This window comes from Cucurbita pepo, chromosome LG16 (assembly GCF_002806865.2).
Source record: "Cucurbita pepo subsp. pepo cultivar mu-cu-16 chromosome LG16, ASM280686v2, whole genome shotgun sequence".
Classification (NCBI taxonomy): Eukaryota; Viridiplantae; Streptophyta; class Magnoliopsida; order Cucurbitales; family Cucurbitaceae; genus Cucurbita; species Cucurbita pepo.
The window spans coordinates 2,484,568-2,506,842 of NC_036653.1; the positions used below are offsets into that span (position 1 = coordinate 2,484,568).

A 22,275-nucleotide genomic window follows, 5' to 3' on the forward strand; every position below is an offset into this window, starting at 1 on the left:
AAGTGAAAAGCTGAAGTTGAAAATCAGATCGGCTTAAAGATCAAATGTCTAAGGTCTGGCAATAGAGGAGAGTACGACAAGTCAGAATTCAAAGCATTTTGTTCAGCTTGGGGAATTCAATTAACGAGAACAGTTCCTGGTAAAACAAGACAAAACAGTGTTATTGAAAGGTTGAACAGAAGGAGTATGAGGATTCATTCTGGATTGTCAAATACATTATAGGTTGATGTTGTTGAATACAACACTCTACTTAATCAATAGAGGGTCATTAGTACCCTTGGAGTTCAAGTTGCCAAAAGAAGTATGGACAGGAAAAGAACTCAAGTACTCTCACTTGAGAACTTTTTGTTGTACTGCGTATCTTCGTGTTGATCCAAAGAAGAGTGACAAGCTTGACGCTGAGGCTATGAAATGTTACTTTATAGGATATGATTCTGACATGTTCAGGTACAAGTTTTGGGATGTCAAGAACAAGAGAATCGTGAGATATTGTGACGTGACTTTAGATGAAAAATGTCTTGTATAAGAACAAAGAGAAAAAAGGTTCCCAGACAATGAATCAAGTGGAAATTAAGATTGAATTGCAGAATAATTCACAGAGTGATGTTGTAGCAGATACTCAAGAAACTTCTTAGACTATTGTTGAGGAACCAGAAGTGGAGCAAGTGATACCTAAGCAAGTGTTGAAAAGATCATCTAGAGCTAGCAGAGTACCTAATAGGTATATACCGTCATTACACTATCTGTTGCTGACTGATGAAGGGAACTAGAGCTCTTTGATGAGACCTTACAGTTGGAGGATACAACCAAGTGGGAGCAAGCCATGGATGATGGGATGTCTGGGCTTTAGAAATGCATTGCTCTTTCAACTACTAAAGTTGAGTACGTGGCAATAGCTGAAGTTGGAAACGAGATGATATGAATGACAGACTATCTAGAATAATTGGGCAAGAAGCAGCACGAGAAGATTCTTTATACAGATTAGTTAGTGATTCTGGTGGGTACCCAGTCTATCATTCAAAGAAAAAACATAGAAGGCGATACCATTTCACTCGCAGGTTAGTGGAAGATGGTGATGTGTTTGGCGAAGGATAGAAGGTCCAAAGAATCCAACAAACATGTTGACAAAATGTGTTGACGTTGGAACATTCAGATTGTGCTTTGGATCGTCGTATTCAGGTTCTACCAGAGCTTCTAGTAGAGATACAGATTTTTAGAAATAAGTCCTGATATCAAGAGCTGGAAAGAATCGAACGGGAACAACCGCGTCCGAGTAGGTTGAGGGGATAGAAGGTCCCTATGAAGTGGAAGGAACAGTAGGTCTCGATGGCGTAACGGCAGATGACCGTGTTGAAGAGGCAGAAGGCCTCGTCGAAGTGATAACCTCCGTTTGTTTTCTAGAAAGTCTTGTTTTAGACCTGGTCACCAATGTGAAACCAACATCCATCGCATAGCTGTCAGATGTCATTGGAGTAGGGGTATTTGAAGAAACAATGGGCTTCTTCCCTTTCTCTACCGTTTTCTTTTCGGTCATCTCTAGGTGAAAGAGAGTGGTTAGGGAGAAGATTTCTTCGAGTAAAAACTCTCTTGAGAGGTAGTCTGCCAAGGGGTTTTTGACCCCTTTTATAGACAAAATTTGAAAGTCGAAGCAAGATAAAATTGCTTACCATCTAGCAAAAATTTGTTTAGATACGAGATTCTTCACATCCTTTTCTAAAACAAATTTGGAAGCTCTGGAATCCGTTTTGATAACATAGTTTTTATTAATTAAATCACTTTGAAATTTCTGTACACAGAGTACTATTGAAAGTATTTCTCCTTTTACGGTTGAGTAATTCTTTTGAGTAGAATTCCATATTCCCGAATGAAAAAGGACAATGGATTCTTTCTTGTCAAGGGACTGTTTCAGGATTCCTCCATATCCTATATCGGATACGTCGGTCTCCACTATTAAACTAGCCCTCGGGTTTTATCAGAGATAAACACGAAATTAATTTGACAAGGGATTTGATTTTCTGGACTATTTTGGTTGTTCTCCCGTAAGGCTTTGGATTCTTTTTTAAGCCTTTCAAAAAGTGGTTTGTAAATGGGTCTGATATTTGGAAGGAAATCAAACATAATTGAGACATCTCAAAAATCTTTGGAGTTGGGTCTTATTCGTGATTTGGTCCGGAAAATTTGAGGCAAACTCCGGACTTTTGGATGGGTTTAATTAGACCCAAATGGATTTCAAATCTAAGAAAACATATTTTTGTTTGAAAAAGTTTAATTTTTGGTTTAGTACCGTTTCTTTTGACTGCCGTAAAAAATGTTTGAATATGCTTAAAATGTTGATCGATGTTTTGAGAGAAAATCAGAACATCGTCAATATAAACAATTGAAAAGTCTTGAAAAGGATTGAAAATATCATTCATAATTTTTTGAAATTCGAATGGAGCGTTTGTTAGCCCAAATGGCATAACGTTACATTCGTACTGTCCGAAAGGGACATTGAAAGCTGTTTTGTACTTGCCTTTTTTCAAAATCTGGATTTACCAAAATCTTGACTTCATATCAAATTTTAAAAATATTTTGGCATTTGAAATTCTTTGCATTAAATCTAATTTATTTGGAATTGGATATCTAATCCATTCCAGAACCTTATTTAAGGGTTTGTAGTTTATTACCAGTCGCGGGACTCCACGTTCCTTCTCTGTTTGGTTGTTGACGTAAAAAGCCGCGTATGACTAGGGACTCTTTGATGGCCTAATATGACCCTTCTGCAAAAGATTATTAATTTCTGCTTTGCTGAATGTTAGTAACTCTTTATTCATTTGAATAGGTCGAGCCTTTGTAGGAATATTTTCCTCTTCGAAGTTTTTGATATAAGGAGGATTAACTATATGTTGCTCCCTTTTCCAAAAAGCATTGGGAATAGTTGAACAAATTTCCCTTTCTATTTGGTCTTGTAAAGTTTTGATTTTAGACCGAACAGTCTTACTTTGAAGCCATTCTTCTATTCTTTTGAATGAAATCTCTTCCTTGAGAAAAGAGATTTGCTTTCCTTTGTAATTTAATACATTTACGGACTGAATAATTGTATTCTTTTGAAGGTTATTTATTTCACTATCCTTGTATGCGAAAGGAAATTAAATTTTATTTTCTTTCCTAAGGCTTTTGACTCTAACCCCTTTCGATTATTTTGAGAGGGTATAATTGAGTAATGATAGGAGTAGCTAGGATTAATTCTTGTCTTAAGTCATTTACTAAAAGGGAGGAATTTACGAAGCAAATTCCGTCATTACAAACATGGACTTTTGATAATTTGTAATTAATTTTGAGTCTGTTGTTGTTTACACCTCTAAGGCCTTCAGTAGTTTTTTCAAAATACTTCATAGGAATTAGACCTTCTTGAATGCAATTTTGATCGGCTCCTGTATCTATGAGACGAACTCTGGAGAACGAAAGCATAAAGTAATGAAAGGGTTAGGTGTACACTCGGAGAGCAAGAATATATGGGATTTTAGGTACGTATGAGCCTTATAGGGCTAGTCCAGACTACATGTCATGGTATTGGCTAAGTAATAGTAAGTTTATAAGCACATAAATTAAGAAACCGTCATAAGGATTAAGTCCAACGAGGGTTTACAAGTAGGTGCTTACTGAATATATTTATATTTATTATTGTTATTCTTTATTTTTCCGATGAAGTGTTAACTACGGTTGATGACAAGAGCGTGCGGAGTCCAACCCATATGCTACTCCAACCTAGTAGGCATGCTAGTGGCTATGTCGCCCACCAACATGTCCAACCCATATCAATGACGCCTGCGACCCATACCGCTCTAGTTCATACTACAATCGCCAATCTAACTCAATGATTCATGCAGTCCATCCCATATGCTACTCCAACCTTGTAGGCGTGCCAATGGCTCTGTCGCCCACCAACGACCCAACTTGTGATGCCATGACCCTATCTACTCCAACCCATGCATGATTCAAAGGGAATAAATTCTACATCCTTATAGAAGAAGCATTGGGAACTCGAACACAAGATCAAGGATTGTGGTAGCTTCTTGAAGAAAATCTCGAGGGATTGGAGAGAAAGTTTTGAGCATTGACGATCATTTTAATTTTATTAAGAATTAAAACAAAGCAATTAATACGAGAGTAAGAACTCGAACATTAGGTCAAGGCTTGTGGCAGCTTCCTTTAAGAAAATCAGGAAGAATTGGAGAGAAATTTCGAACATTATGAATCATTTTGATTTTATTAAGAATTAAAATAAAGTAATTAATATGAGAGTGTAAAGACTCGAACACAAGGTCAAGACTTGTAGAAACCTGTTAAAGAAGGCTCGTGAGAGCCCCCTTAAAAAAAACTTAGGGATTGGATTGAAAACTATTTTGATTTAATATCTCTAATATACATTAATTGTTTTTATACTTATTGGATAAATATAATAAATATATTTTTTGTTTTTTATATTTTTTTTATACATATTTTTTTTCTTTTAATATATTAAATATTAATTTAAACATTTCACATTAAATCTATTAAATCTTAATTGGAACACTTTAAAATTTTCTATTAATATATTGAATATTAATTTGAATATTTATGTGATTGTATTGGTTCGCCCTAACAGTGAAGCTACTTATCGAGTATTTAAAATGTTTACTATTTTTCGAGGTAAAAGTATGACTCCCATGTACGGATGACGAGGTCAGTCGATAATATTATATTCAAATTCCTTCCAGTTGAGGAAGACATGGAAACAAAGTCACGATAGTTAGATTTCGGCATTTCAGTCAGTTTTTATGTAGGACAGGTCAATAGTAAACATTTTAAATAGTCCAATACGTCACATAAAGTGGCCAATATGAGACATGAACATGATAGACAAGAGTATCAAAGATAGGTTTGGTAAGGGCTAGGTAGGGGCCCGAGCCTTAACCTTGAAAGTTAGGGTTATGGAAGGAGTTTAGACACACGATTCTTGAGTTAAATCCGTCTATATTAAATATAAATGTTTTCCAAATTTGGTGTCAATCAGAGATCCGATAGACACTCTATGAGACTGTATGGTTGCTTGCCAAAATCATGTTTACTCTTGCCACACTAAATATGTCTTAGAATATACCATAGAGGAGATATGATGACAACTCTCTACCACCCCTAAGCCTTATGGCGTAAGCGGCTACCCTGTGACACATACGTGTGTCATAGTGTGGGTAAGCGTAGCGAGACAAGTGTCTCAAGCAACTTCCTTTGAAATGGATTTTTCAAGGATAGTGTCGGACGACATGGGTGTGCTGACATTGCATCCTCATCCTGTGTCAGAGGTTGGAATATGCACCCGCTATCCTATATGAGATTCGTAAATGACTTAGCATGGACACAAGAGGGACCACACCTCAATATAACCGGCATAGATGGATTTTCGGAGGTCCCAGTGATATGATTGACACATGGGTCATTCTCGATAGACATGTCTGAACAAGCTATGATGATCGATGACATACCAGGACTTGGGATGACATCATGATATGAGGGCCATGTTGTTGGGAACCAAGATGACAAGATGTGATATGACGTTGCACACAAGAGACCTTGACCTAGAGTAGAGGTCAAGTCGAGGCAAACGACTTGACCTAGTGTAGATGTAAGTTGGTTAAGGTTTTAGACGATTATTAAATATGCACGCACGAGAGACATTTATAACCAAACAAACTTAGATTCTGCATGAGTGATGTTTGATTTGAGTTCTTTTCATAAGTGTGTCAAGATCATGATGTCACACGGTTGAAAATATAGACTGTCACAATTAACATCTCCTTTAAAACTTTGATAATGCATTGGTATGTTTAAGACCACGTTGGAGTGATAACTTTGAAGGAAGGACCCACCCACGACTATAGGCGGACGCGTGGCATAAATCCAATGCAACACTACCATTGTTTCTGTACAAGCTGACCGCACAGAACAATTTTTCGTTGCGCTGTCGAAGTCAAAACTCGAGGACCTTAAACATGGATGAAACCTTTGAAGCCCTTTCCGGCCCGTCATAGGGAGAGAGAAAGAGAGAGAGAGAGAGAGAAGGGAGAGAGAGTGGGAGAGAGAGAGAGAGAAGGGAGAGAGAGTGGGAGAGAGAGAGAGAGAGACCTGCGTTAGGGTTTTCTGGAAATCCCAGAAATTTTGATAATAAGGTCAGTTGAGCGCGTTATCCGCAGATATATACTTTTTTTTTTGTCTGTTTGATTTGTTATTTTGAAGCTTTAATCGCCAAGAAGAAATTGAATCAGGGAAAAAAAACGAATGATGAAATCGGTGAGATCGATTTGGTGTTTTGCTATTGTGTGTGAGAAAGAGGTGTGCCTCTTCTTGTTATCATGTGCAGGGAGCGAGTGCGAGAGATTTGGGGAGAGTGAGCGTGGGTCTTAGAGCGAGCGAGCGAGCGAGCGAGCGAGGAAGAGGAGGAGGAGAGAGATATACTTTCACTTTTAGGGTTCGATTTCTCTGCGTTTACTGCGCCATTCATCATGGATCGGAAGCTAGTGGTCAGTATTTTCTTCTTTTCCTATTCAGCTACGTGATTTTTCAGTTGTTTCTTCTATCAAGTAATCGGGTTAGTTCCTGTTTTCCTCATTAGGTTACCGTTTCAATTCGTGTTATTTATTTATTTTATGAGATTTAGGTTCTTGGTATTCCATGGGACATCGATACAGAGGCGCTGAGAGAATACATGAGCAAATTTGGGGAGTTGGAGGATTGTATCGTCATGAAGGTTTGCCTTTTACATTCTTCTGGTGTTACATTCATACTATTCATTCTTTCTTATGGTGTTCAAGAAAAAATTATTTTTCCTTGAACCTAGTGTTTTCAAAAGCGCGATTGTGCACTCGAGCAAAGTCCCCTCCGGGTTTAAGCCCAAGGCAAAAAATATTAACTATTTATTTTTTGTAAATAACTTTTTCTATACATGAAAGTAAATAGTATTATTACTAATAGAATGATGAATTGTTTAAGAAATTAGATATTAGAGTTTGGGGAGAAAAACCAACGTTTTTATGAATATTTGTAGTTTCTTCCTAGTACATTACTGAAAAGAAAAATAGGGCTTCAAGCATCAAAGTGCCCACCTCTAGCTTTGAGGTGTGCACCGCATCTCAAGTTGGCCTTATTAAGGGTACCTCACCTTTTGAAGCGACGTGCCCACTGATGGCCTACGGCTAATTCTAAGAAATTTGTCTAACTATTCGTTAGGCCTTGTTCTCTTTAATGTAAACCCTTTTATGTATGGCTAGTTTTGTTTATGGTGGCTTCTCTTGTTGGGCTATGGTTTTGGATGGGGCCCACACATATATATATATATATTGATGTTTAAATAATGGAAGTTTCTTTCTTGATGAAATATAATTTTTTTTTTTTCCTGATTGAACATATGTAGATTGTTTATGTGACTAATTTTGTATCGTTACATCTTTTTTTATCTCCTAGTCCTTTATAGTCATGACTTTTTTCTATGTCAGGAGAGGTCAACTGGTCGTTCTCGTGGGTTTGGATATGTGACATTTGCAACTGACGAAGATGCTAAGGTAGGAATGTGTTCAATATTTTTCTCTTTTTGCCGACTTGATGTTTCCTGATGCGTAACATCTCTTTTTTGTTGCAGAATGCACTGTCAAGTGAACACTTTCTTGGCAACAGAATGATGGAAGTCAAAATTGCCACACCTAAGGTTAGTCTCTCTCTCTCCTCTTTACTTATTTGCACCCCCTAACGCACATTTTCCTTCTCCAGAGGGGTCTTCGTTTTTTTTATTATGTTTTTTAATAGATAAATCATAAGAAGTGCGAGTTCTTTGTTTTGATGTGCATGCATACAACTGAATTGGAGACTGACTTCATATTTTTTGTCAACAGGAGGAGATGAGAGCACCTCCAAAGAGAGTCACTAGAATCTTTGTAGCAAGGATCTCACAATCTGTGACTGAGGCTGCCTTCCGCAGGTAATTTGGTGTGATTTTGTACTCTTTCTTCTTCTTCTTCTTCTTCTTCTTTTATATTTCACCTTTTGAGTGAAGATTGTCAGTGACTATATGAAAATGAAAGTTTTCAGTTACTAATATAGAAAAAGGGAGGTTCAGTATATTTGAAACATATCTTTTGAATTGAAAACCAACCCCTGGAAATGTCAAAATTGTTTATTTCTGGAACTGAAATGGAAAAATCTCATAGTAGGGATGAACGGTTAATTTTAATGGGGATAAAAAATCAAATTTCCGGCCCATTCTTAAGCATATTTACTTCATCTTTCTGTCATTCCATACTTGAATTCTAGGGAACATGGACATTTTAGCTAGGGTAATATTTTCTATCCATATCGTGTTGAATGTTCCAACGATCTCACATTTGTTGTACATGTGTTGGATACTTGTTAGCACAATTGATATTTATTAGACATTAGTTGAAGATAGTAAATACTAGTCTAACCTTTTGTAGATACATTTGAACATTTGTTACATATATTAATGGTAGAAGTGTTAATTAAAATAAATAGTAACACTGGACAAAATAATATATTTTGGGAGTAAAATACGTCAATTCTTTTTATAAGCATGCAAATATATAGGCTTGGCGACTTTAGATTTCTGTAGGTATAAAAACTGTATATATCTAGAACAATTTATATTTTCAATTAGTGTGTCCTTCGTGTTGTGTCTATGTACTAGATTTTTAGAAAATAACGTTTCATCATATCCGTTAAAATATTGAGATTTGTTAAAATATCCATTTTTCAAATACATAGGATTGGCGACTTTAGATTTCTGTAGGTATGAAAACTATTTATATTTAGAACAATTTATATTCTTAATTAGTGTGTCCTTCGTATTGTCTCTATGTTCTAGAATTTTAGAAAATAACGTTCCATCATACCTGTTTAAAGATACAGATTTATTAAAATACACATTTTTCCAAATATATATCATTTTTATGCCAGAAGGAAATTCAAAGTCAATGAGTATATGCATTTATATGCTTAAAAAAGTTGTTTGATATATTCCGCTCTCAAAAAACTTCTCTCTGGGGCCCTTCAGTTTGAAATGGGGATACTGGCAGGGACAAATTTTTTAAAATTTAATTAGGGGATGGATTGGGCATGCATTTCCTACTTAAATATTTCCCCAAATTATTATAGTTGTATTATGTCCTTAAATGCAACTTTCTGGGAAAGCCATCATCCTGATGGGATCTCGGAGAGAAGAGTTTTAGTATCCATCAGACAGCATCAGGCCATGTAGAATCAACTAAGACATTAGTCAAGCATTTTGTAGCAGAGTTGCAATGTTTGTCTTCAGAAATGGATACATGCTTTCATTTATGATTTGACGACCCTTTTTCTAGTATGGTTTTCAATTCAGGATAAATATGAACTTTACGGTGTTCTAATGTTTGTTGCAGTCATTTTGAGAAATATGGAGAGATAACAGATCTTTACATGCCAAAGGTACGGTTTCGTCTACACCAAAGTTGGAAATTAGTTCTGTGGTTCTCCTACCAACTGTGATGTATAAAAGTACATCAGAAAGGGGATTTTTATTCTTATTTTTACTTGTCAGGTGTCCATGTACTATGCAAATTGGGAAACATACATTTTATATATTGATTTATGACCACATATGGTTCACCCATGCTCATGTGCAATCTACAATGTATTACTTGATGAATTATTCAGGACCAGGGATCCAAAATCCATCGTGGAATAGGTTTCATCACCTTTGCAAGTTCAGGTTGGATTATATTTTTATATTGATATGTGATTGTATAGTGCAAGTTGTCAATTTTAGTTTGTTTATTCAATTGCTGAAAATGTACCATCCACACTGGGATCCTTTTAATTTGTGTACATATTGAGTAGTTGAGTTTTCTGATACTGTTCGAATGGCATTATTATTATTATTATTATTATATTGAACCAAGCTTCGAACAGGAATAAGTAAAAGAATATAATGGACATACAAAATGAGTCAAACTAATAGAAGGGACTCCAATCTAACAAAATAAAACCGGAAGGATAATTACAGAAGTCCTCATGTACCAAAGCCTACAGAGAAACTTAAAACATTACAAGAGAGTGAGAAACCAAACCTCCTGTATTTAGATGTGCTCCTTGGCTCCTAGCATTTATGTCTTGCCTTGTTTCTTGAATTTAGTCTGAAAGGAAGTGTAGTGAAAATGGTCAATTGATATAAACAGTGGTTAAACTACAGTTACAAATGGTAGTTTAGTTTTTCCTTGCCTTTGTTTTCTCTCTTTTTNCCAATTGATATAAACAGTGGTTAAACTACAGTTACGAATGGTAGTTTAGTTTTTCCTTGCCTTTGTTTTCTCTCTTTTTTTCACTGAGCTCATGAAGATGAACATCTCAAAGAAATGCCATCTCATAGGAATTCACGTTCTTTTCTTGGTTGGTTGACCATGGTTGAAGATTCTTGATGTCATCTAGAGGTTGTCTTCTCTTGTTCTTAGGGCACAATGGTATGCCCTTTATAAAGGGTGGTGGAAGATGTGGACCATATCCTTTGAATGTGCACCTTTTCAACTTGTTATTCGGAAAATTCTCCCAGCTGTTTGGATGATCTATTTATTTTTAATAAGAAACTGATATTTGATTGAGAAATATTTAAGAATCTACAAGGGGATTGAGTGATTTTGATTGACCCAGTTATCATGAAGGACGGAGGGAGTTTGTTTTATATAATGATTTTGTTCAATGAAGCATAACACACTTGACGGGTATTGGACACTCTCATGCTTGTAAGAAACAAGGTAGGAACTTGTTAGCTCACATGCGATAAACATTAGTTGTACTTGTACAAATTGACTACAAGTTGGGGGAAGTTGTTTGGCATGCATTGAACATTTGTTAACCATAATGAATAGCACATATTAACACATGTCATAAACAATAAATTTTGAGGGTGGAATCGCATATAAATACAAATCTAAATCTTAACAATTTCAAATTTCTCTCATATAGTAATGATATATATACATTTAAGACTCATAAATTTCACTAAATGTATCCTTGGACTTTTTTTTAAAGATAATGTAGCACCATGTTTTTGGCAAGTTTTCTCTCTTTTTTTTTTTTTGGATTTACTTTTGAACTTTTAGATAGAGAGTATAAGCAGCTGTTTTAACCGATTGAGAGTTCTTGGGATAAAGTTGGGACGTACCCACTTTTACAGTTCATTTTTTGAGTCATTTTGACTAAATATTGTTGTAATATTTATGCCATTAATTCTTGGATCCTTTTCTTGTAATTTTTGTTTTTGTTCTTTACATGATCTCCTTTTGGTCGGACTTCATCATGCTTTTTCAAGAGGGCTTTTTTATTTTTTATTTTTCCCTTAGTGTACCTTGGCTTGATATTGCCTCTCTTTCCTTCCAATTTTGTTTTCTTGACAATACGCATTGTATGTTTTCACATTTATGTAAAATTAAAGTGCCTTTTCATGGTTGCCTTTTGTTCAACGTGAAGGCATTAAATGTTGTAATTTTTATCTTGCAGATTCTGTGGAAAGTTTGATGGCTGAAACTCATGAATTAGGAGGTTCTACTGTGGTTGTTGATAGAGCAACCCCCAAGGCAAGATTTTGCAATTGCTACTTAACACGATATGTGCCTTAATTTTTTAGTTACATATTAAATTTATACGTCTAATAAAAGTTTGCTATATTTCCAGGATGATGATTTCAGGCCCATTGGGAAAATGCCGCAAGGGGGTGGGGGTGGGGGTNAGCAACAAGATATGCAGCACTTGGTGCTCCTACCTTATACGACCATCCAGGCCCAGTTTATGGGAGTATGTATTTCTGTCAGTGCCTTTGTTCATGTGATGCTGGCCTGGGTAAATATTGTTATGGGTGAATATTGTTATGATGATTTACTGTGTCGTGGAGCAGGAAGGGAATTTCGAGGGATGGGAAAAAAGATTTTTGTTGGTAGGCTCCCACAAGAAGCATCTGCTGATGATCTCCGCCAGTACTTTGGTAGATTTGGCCGTATATTGGATGTCTATGTTCCCAAGGTAAAAACTAAATTTAGTTAATGCTGCTGCTTTTGTGAGAGTGGCTGATTTGAGAGATTTGAGATAGGCCTAATTTTTGAACTTCCCGGAGCACGGATTGTGACGTGGGCTGACTCGACGGGGTTAAAATACAGTAGATTTTTCGTGTTTTAAAAACAAGAGACTTGGAAAAGTTTAGAACATTTATTTACAATTTTAAAATATGGTTTGTAAGTTCGGATACACAAGGAAACAAAATTCAAAATGATAGACAAAAGAAGAAATAAAATGGTGGAGGCTCTTGACCCTAGGTTTAGATCTCTGTGGTACTTGCTCCAAATCTTCCCGCCCACGACCAACATCAAGTTGTCACTTGAAAAAACATGTAAAAACTAGATTGAGTATAAATCTCAGTAGGCTCTTAATCGTGTCCATGGTGGACGCTAAGGTATTATACTCTATAACCTGACAAAATGCTTGACATGGTTTTTGGTCTAAGGACCTTGGTCTTAAGTCATAGTGCTTGGTCAGTCTGGTGCCTAGCCTTGGCTTATGTACTTGTATGATCCTTTGTCCTTGGACGAGTTTAAGGAGAGTAGATCTCATTGGGCTGTCCACTTCCACTCTATGCACAATGCTTAACACTAGTCCGGGTCCTCAAGCACTCCCCCTGGAAGGTCTACTAGGTTGTGAACAACATGAACTCAATCATAATTATCTATGTTGGGATTTGGATCAGGATTTGAAATCCGAATTTGGCCATGTTGCTTGACATTTCTCTGCGTACCTTGTGACATAGTCTGGGTTCTAACATTTTGCATAGCAGGCTAGGTGGGGAAACATGCGATTATGATGCACTTGTATCGGGAGGTCTAGGGTAAATTTGGGCATAAGATGGGCTTGAATAGAGTAGTACCTAACAGTTTTGAGTGTCATGGTAGGCTTAGGGCTTGGGTTGTGCAAAGTTCTGGGAACCAGCCTACTTGGCTGGGCTCTTGACCCTAGAGCGACATCTTAGGTCATAAGTTCATGGGTTCTAGCACTAAGGGTCCATGATAATGCTTAAGTCACAACCTAGGCATAAGACGTGACATTATGTTCACAAGCCCTAATACAAACATATAGGTCATAATCATGTCAACATTTCATGATCCCATGCATAATGTCATAGGTAAGAGTCATTTCTGGTTCAAGTCCCAAACTTATGGTTCTTGACTATTTTTCCTTAATTCTTAGTTATCTTAAGGTTTAGATTCAATTCCAACGGATTCCTACAAGTATATCTTGAGAGAAGACCAAAATGGCTACTTGCTCGGTTGTGTCCAGTGTCACGGTCCTACTTTCTTGACCGTGCGGCGTCGTGATCTATACACGCTCACGACCAGCCTTAAGGGGAATTAAGCCCCATATATATTTTTCGCCCCGGCTTTGTGGCTTCGTNCCAGGACCTTGGTTCCCACAACCCAGATGTCCAAAACTCCCATTTTTCTTGTATAGGACCTTAGGGAGTTATTTGCCGAAGAAAACTCCCTTGAAAACCAACCTTGCTGGAGCTATCCCATGGCTATCCTCTATTCGTTTAGGCACTTCTTGAGCTTATTAGCCCTTGAGTCCTATCACAAGAACCCTCCTTTTCTTCCCCTTAAGCTGATGGGACAGGCCTCATGTGACGAATTTGTGTGTAGCTTTCCAATTTGAGGGTCAAAGGCAATGGTTTTATGTGTCAATAATAGCGATTTAGCTTCTTATTGGGTGGAGCATTCTAGGCGTCCTCAGCTCTCGATCCCTTCATGAAAAGGTTCCCTTTAGTTAGCACAAATTAAAAAAAAGTGAGTTTAACTCGGACTCCCAGAAATCAAATGGAACATGTCTTATTGGACGAATTTTTGTGTGAGCTTTGAATTGGATTTCCACCCTTTCCTCGAATATGGCTTCTAAAAACTTGAATTTGGGGGATTGTGATCTAGACGTTTTTCAACCTTTGTGCTCTAAAGTACACTTGTTGGAAATCCTTTTATGAAGCTGAAGAAAGTGGTTTGGGCTCAATCGGTGGAGTGCAGCTCCCAAATTTTGATGAAAACTGAGAGCAAGAAATCCAAAAAAGAAATGCTTATTCTTAAGTTTGGATGATCCTTAGCTCTTGTTTCTTGCTCCAAATCCTTGCCCAAGGTTCCACATACCTTGAAAGCTCCCGAATTGACCTGAATTTGGAGTGAGTTTTTGGAGTTTTCACCAGAAAAATCCCCTCCATCCCCAGCCCCTTACCGACTTCAATTTCTAATTTCCGCTGTTGGATGTTTAGATGGCAGGGAATGTGATCTAGATGTTTTCAACCTTCGTGTTCTAAAGGAAACGTGTTGGAAATCCTTTTATGAAGCTGAAGGAGGTGGTTTGGGCTCCATTGATGGAGTGCAGCTCCCAAATTTTGATGAAAACCAAGAGCAAGAAATCCATCCTTGCCCAAGGTTCCTTATTTATAGCCTAGGCCTCCTCATTTTCCCGAATTGACCTGGGGTTGGAGTTGAGTTTTTGGAGTTTTCGCTTTTCCTAATTTCCACCGTTGGATGTTTAGATGGCAGGGTTTCATTGGTCATATAAAAAATTCAGGCGATGTCAACGGTTGGATTGTCAGTCATTTGAAAAACACTCCGATGAGCCAAATCTAAGCATAATTTGTGTAGTATGGCTGTTTTTGCGAAAATCTTTTGGGGCTATTTTTCAAAGTTCTCCTTTTCAAATATTTTATTATATTTTTTCAAATTTTTTCTAAGATTCTTTTTCCTTATTTTGGGCACTTGTTCCTTCTTGGGCCGGTTGAGATTCCTTTTCTATAATTAATTAAAAATTGAAGAAGTTTCATAAAAATGAAAAGTTACATTCTTGCCCTCCTTTCTTTACTATTTCTTTCCAACTTTTTTAGGGCCTTACAAAATCATGTTTGGGTGTTACTAATTTCCTCTTGGTCATTACAACTCCCCTTGTGTGTTACATTATTATAGGATCCTAAAAGATCTGGTCATCGAGGTTTTGGTTTTGTGACTTTTGCTGAAGATGGTGTAGCGGATCGTGTATCTCGAAGATCTCATGAGATTTGTGGACAACAGGTATGCATCTGCCTGTCACTTTGCTTCCTAGAAAGAATCATAATTGTCTATTTGAACATGTGCCCGAATGCTTAGATTAGAGTGTTTGTAATGCATGTTTATAGACGGTATTATACTTTTTTGGTTTGGATCCCTTTCTGTAATTTTTCATTTTGTTCCTCTATGTAGGCTCTCTCTGTGGTGGGTTGATTCTTGTTTTTGTATTTCCCATTATGTTTTTAGTGGTTGAAACTTGAAAGTATTCGGTCTTGCTGTTTCCATACACACTTCAGTCTTGCAGATGGTTTTACTTTTCCAAATCTATTTTTATGAGAGAGAGCAATACTTGATTTGAGGTTCATTCTGCTGTTGGTCTGTCATTTAGGTGGAGTGGTTATAACTTTCTAATTACTACAAAAGCTTTAATCATCGGTCATGAAATATTGTTTGTTTGCGTAGTGTTCTAATAACACCTTTACTTCACTTCAATCAAGAATATAAGCTCACCGTCGCAGTTGGAATCTGCAGGTCGCTATCGATTCAGCCACTCCTCTTGATGATGAAGCTGGAGCTGGAGCAGCTGGAGCAAGTGGAAGTTTTATGATGAACAGTGCCGCAGAATCGTTCGGTGGCTATGCGGGACCTATGAGGACTTATGGAAGGATGTATGGAAGCCTGGATTTCGATGATGTAAGTGGTGCTTCTTCTGTTGTTTTGGTTCCAATTTGAATTATATATTTAGGTTTTTAAAGGTTTCTTGGGAACATGATTTGTGTTGTTGTTGTTGTTATGCAGTGGGGTTATGGAATTGGAGGAAGGCCATCTAGAGGAGACTGGAGGTATCGGCCATACTGAAGAATTGGCCTATAATACTATCTATGAGGAAGAAAGATGAATGTATGCTTATTGCATTATTTATTTATGCTTTGTTTTTTGTTTTGTTTTTTTAAAAGAACTGGAAAACCTCTCAATCGCGTATGGTTGTTGGGAAGGTTGTGGTTAGAAGTGTTATTAGTTGTTGTATTCTTCTCTAAATCTGCTTTAAAATTAATCAATTTTTGGAGTTCTTAGGATGCTTTTGGTTTTCCTTTCCATGGATGACTAATTAAATATGTTATTTTCTCTCTCTCTGTTTCTTCCTTCAATATTCACTTTAATGTTTCTCCACTTTTTCATTTTCTTTTAATCTTAATTTTTAAGTAACCATTTATATTTTTTGACAAGAAATATTGGCAGGAATCGACTAGGACGACTTGATTATGCATGAGCCAAATAATTATGTACTTTTTGTTGCATTTTTTAAGTTCAAAACACTCTTTTTAGCATTGCTTTTGTTATCTTTCAATCAAAACGTCGGGAGTAAACTTAATTTTAAGTCATTTTATTAAGCATTAGGTGAATAATTGAGTTATAGTCAATATTTTGACATAATTGTGAAGAATGTTCAATTTTGATGATTTTGAGTTGAACATTCATTAAGAAACATAAAAATTAGTTTTCATCTGGAGCAATTTTTTGGACATTTTCCATCATGATACTATTGACTACTTTTTTTGATGGCCAAGAAACTCTTTTGAATTGGAATTAAATAATGCCGATTATCTAAGAACTTAGCGACGATTCGGGGATGAAATTTGGTCATAAGATTGATGAACAAATATTAGACTGAAAAGCATAAGTTACCTCGTTCGTGCTCCCTTCCTGCTGCCATCTCCGGTGGGTGCCCCTATCTCCAAATTGAGCGACCACAATTAAGAGGAAAAATAAGGTAGCAAAACCCTACTTAGGCCATTTTAAGTGTTAGGTGAAAAGTTGAGTTATGGTTTAACAATTTTTTATATTATTGTGATGTGAGTATGTTATGCAATGGAACTCAAAATGTTAGGTTATGCTGTAGTTATGAGATATGATATGGAACATCTTGTTGACCTATTATTCCATATGGACTTATGTGTTATACCATGCTATACACTACATTACAAGATGATAGGAAATGATTAAGTTAGGTATAAACGATGGTATAACTTGCATTATAGACACATGCCATGATTTTAAACTATGGAGACCTCATGCATATTGTGTGTTCACGTGCATTATGATACTTTCCTGCTATGATTAGTATGGACGCATGATACACTATGGTTATGATATGATAGTCTGCACACCAAGATACTATACGTGCTCCNATGCCGATTATCTAAGAACTTAGCGACGATTCGGGGATGAAATTTGGTCATAAGATTGATGAACAAATATTAGACTGAAAAGCATAAGTTACCTCGTTCGTGCTCCCTTCCTGCTGCCATCTCCGGTGGGTGCCCCTATCTCCAAATTGAGCGACCACAATTAAGAGGAAAAATAAGGTAGCAAAACCCTACTTAGGCCATTTTAAGTGTTAGGTGAAAAGTTGAGTTATGGTTTAACAATTTTTTATATTATTGTGATGTGAGTATGTTATGCAATGGAACTCAAAATGTTAGGTTATGCTGTAGTTATGAGATATGATATGGAACATCTTGTTGACCTATTATCCCATATGGACTTAGGTGTTATACCATGTTATACACTACATTACAAGATGATAGGAAATGATTAAGTTAGGTATAAACGATGGTATAACTTGCATTATAGACACATGCCATGATTTTAAACTATGGAGACCTCNATTATTGTGATGTGAGTATGTTATGCAATGGAACTCAAAATGTTAGGTTATGCTGTAGTTATGAGATATGATATGGAACATCTTGTTGACCTATTATTCCATATGGACTTATGTGTTATACCATGCTATACACTACATTACAAGATGATAGGAAATGATTAAGTTAGGTATAAACGATGGTATAACTTGCATTATAGACACATGCCATGATTTTAAACTATGGAGACCTCATGCATATTGTGTGTTCACGTGCATTATGATACTTTCTTGCTATGATTAGTATGGACGCATGATACACTATGGTATTATGATATGATAGTCTGCACACCAAGATACTATACGTGCTCCCTTCCCTCCGCAGTATGCCAACAACATGAGTGTACGCTAGTCGAAAGCCAGGTCCAGGGGTATTATACGAGCTCGCTTGGGGGTTCATGTGCGCGTACTTGGGTTGCGTTTAGAAAAATTACTACACATCTGATTCTGCCCGGATTGGAAGTAGAGGCCAAGACCTGTTTTGATGTTTTATGAAATGATAGGTCCAAAACATGATTGTATGCGATTGCATTTTTAGGGTTGCTCTGCCTTTAGATGGGTGATAGGTCCCAATGATAGGTCCCAGACTCGTTGTACTATAAACCCGCCTTTAGAGGGGTAAGGGACCACATGGGTAAACTGAGTAGCTGGTAGGCACACAAGGTTGCTCTGCCAGATCCTGACTGTATGGTTTTTTCTGTGGAAGGCTTGCCGGTTAACCTAACATAGATGTATTTAGATGAGATGACATACTGTCCAATGAGATGTGATGAGTCTGCGCCTCAAACAAGGATACTGAATGTTCACTGTTGGAGCTATGTAAGCATACTAAGCATGAGAACAGAAAGTTGGTTCACCCTAAGATGAGATTCGTCGTTGAGGAGATTTGCGACGCTAAAACTTGGTGGGCAGATTCCAAACCCAGATAGGGTCTACGACACATAAGAGAATTGCTCAGAACTTTGAGACCTATTTAGAAGCTCAGATAGCTGCGGAATTAGGCCCGAACTCCTTAAAAAAAAAAAAAAAAAAAAAAAAAAAAAAAAAACTGGGGANTAGCGTACAAGTAGGTTTCTTATTGATTCTTTTTCTACTCACCCATTTTCCATTTTTTCAAGTATTCGTAGGTTGTCGGTTGAGGTGAAGGAACATTCAAGAGCTATGTAGTCACATATGGGAGTCGTTCGTGAGCGTCAACCTATCTTTATATTTGTGTTTTATATATTTCATTTTGTAATTATAATCCCAAGCTCATTTTTGCATTTGTAATAAATTTGAATAGCAGACCAGATTTCATTTTGTATTTAGTTGTAGTATTATTTGTATTTATTTACTTTAAATTTTATCAGATTTTCATATTATATTTTTATTTCACTTTTACTTTTATATTTTTAGTCACAATCTAAAATTAAAATCGTGACATATAACAATAAAAATAATTTCCTCAGTACAAATGATTTCCGTAAGAAATGGTATGCTTATTATATTCATTCTTCATCCTTGATATTTATACAAATGGCTTCTTCGTCTTTGCAGGAGGGAACATTTATGAATATAAACAAAATAATTTTTTTTTCTTTAAGCTCATCGACCGGTGTCCATTGTGTCAAATCGAGATCCTTGTTTCACCTCATAGTTTTAGAGAAGCGTCCTTTGATAGACCTAGAGTTCGCAACTAGAGTATGACATTTCACCTATAAACAGATGGACAAACTAAACATCTGAACCAGACCCTAGAGAATATGTTGTGAGTATGTATATTGGACTATGCAAGTAGCTGGGAAACTCACTTGAACCTCATGGAGTTCGTGTATGATAATAGTTATCAAGCGGCGATTGACATGACATCATTTGAGGCCCTGTATAAGAAAAAGTGTTGGTCCACGGTATGTTGGGATAAAGTTGGAGAGCACAAGTTCATGTTGGGTTTTATGTCATAAAACTCATGATTTGTAAACAAAAACATATTCTATTTTTCAATAAAGTTATTATTGATGTTTATTCGGTAAAGATTATTATTGAATAAAGTGAATTTTACGATTATTAATCTAAATCCACTAAACTAAGAACACTCTGACTATAATATGATTACTTGAACTATATGTAAAGACATAAGAGTGGATCAAGTTCAAGTATATAGTCAAAATGATCTATAGTATAAAGATAAAGCTGAGTACCTTGTCCTGGTAGGATCATTTACGGTTGAGACTGATTTTTTCATTCGATGACCTAGGTAACTCGTTCTTAATCCTAAGCTAACCATGAACTCTTGTTTATTCGAAATTATCCTTAGATTTGCATGAGTGAGAGTGGCTCGAGTTCGCCGACTCAATAAGCCTCTCATTTCAAGGGTAAGACTGGGTGAATAGCTGGGGACATAGGGTGCAAGATGAAATTCACTCCTACCCACTTTTAGGGATACTATGGAGACATAGGGTGCAAGATGAAATTCACTCCTACCCACTTTTAGGGATACTAGAGAGGTTATCCTAACTACTGACTCCAGGTCTTGAACAAGGGACCCCACCCTCTCATTGGTTTGAGAGGGATTCAGGTCAGTGGTTGGACCACAAACTAATTGTTCATTAGAGGATCAGTTGAACATAAGAAACAAGAAGTAACTTCAGGGGTAAAACGGTAAATTGACCCAGCTCTAGTTACGAACAACCTGTGAAGGATCAAGGATCAACTCACTAATCATGGTTATATCAAATCGGCAAAAATATATCTATAGTGAGGGGAGTGTAACTACTAGGCTAGAGTGGAGTGTCCTAGTAGTCAACGAATGTTGGTAGGATCAACTCACTAATCATGGTTATATCAAATGGGCAAAAATATATCTATAGTGAGGGGAGTGTAACTACTAGGCTAGAGTGGAGTGTCCTAGTAGTCAACGAATGTTGGTTAACAAGGTTAATGAGTTTAGCTAGTTAATCTCAGACCGTTGGAGCCCATGATCTATAGGTCCATTAGGTCGCCCTAGTAGCTCATTTCGGACTTAAACCATAGAACAATATGACAAGTTAGTTCGAAATGTTGGAATTCAAATTAGGGAATATGCGCTAAATATATACGATATATTTAACAACATTTTTGTTTTATTTACGCATTAAACAAAAAGGGAGAATCGAAGATATTTAAAAAGATTTAAATATTTTAATCAATATGTGTCGGAATTGATTGGGAATGACATTTGAATTAATGTTAAATATTAATTAAATTATTTTATTAATCATTTAATATTATTTTAATTTGAAATTAATCCAATCCCGTTCTAAGGCCGGAGAACAGTAGGGAAGACACTAGTGGTGGTTCGAAACCGGTTCGTAAGAAAAAAGGAATTTGAACTACAAAAGGTTAGTACTCAAACTCCTTGAGTTTTAATGCTTATGAACATGCTAGCTAATTTACTATAATTGATGTACTTAGAGTGCCTAAACTCCAAATTGCTTTGTGTTATAACAACACCATCAGTTCAATTGATGTACTTAGAGTGCCTAAACTCCAAATTGCTTTGTGTTATAACAACACCATCAGTTCAAGCTACTAACAAGGTTATCCAAAATATAAGAGTTAGGATCCATATGGCTTAAAGTAGGAAAAAGAGTCATGTCGATGTGTGATGAAGGATCTAGAGTTGGCTGTTAAGGATAAGGTTTTCCTAAAGGTAGCACTTAGGAAGGGCATCCTCTAATTTGGGTGAAGGCAAATTGAGTCCATGCTTCATTGGACCGTTTGAGATTTTAGGGCGAGTTGGGCAAATTTCTTACCGCTTGGCATTACCACTTACTCTTTTGGGAGCCACAATGTATTCCATGTGTCCATGCTACAACGATACATAACAGACCCGTCTCAAGTGATAGATTTTGAATCCCTACAACTAGACGAGAGTTTGAGTTATGAAGAGAAGTCCATGAAGATCTTGACTAGGGAAGTAAAAGTGGTATGAAGTCGAGCAATTGCATTTGTCAAGGTAAGAAAACCATTGGCGGAGCCCATTCCCCATAATCGCCACGAAACCCTCTTTTAGTGCATCCAGCCTGAGACCGTTGTTCTCCCCTTAATCAAGGCTCAACTCCTTCTATGGAGGCCTCGAACAAAATATACCCTTTGTTCAACATTTGAGAATTTTACTTTGATGTCATTGAACGCCCATGTCATTGAACTACCCGTAAATACCCAACTTTGATCATATATATCTTGTTATGATTCATGTGGGTTAATACGCAATGATTCTTCCATTCATGTTGGCGCTGTTCTTTTAGTTGAATAGAGAACTTGCTAGAAAATCGCTAAGAGAAATCATTTATGACGGCACGCTTCATTGTTATGAGATCTTTTGGAGATATCAAAAGCAAAATCATAAGAGGTTATGTTCAAAGTGGATAACATCATACCAATTTGGAGATCCGTGATTTCTAACATGGTATTAGAGTC

At 36.6% G+C, this 22,275-nt stretch overlaps 1 pseudogene; it reads left to right on the forward strand.

Annotated features, from left to right (window-relative positions):
• Positions 1 to 6,075: 6,075 nt before the first annotated feature.
• Positions 6,076 to 16,212, forward strand: LOC111777347 (annotated as a pseudogene).
• Positions 16,213 to 22,275: the final 6,063 nt, after the last annotated feature.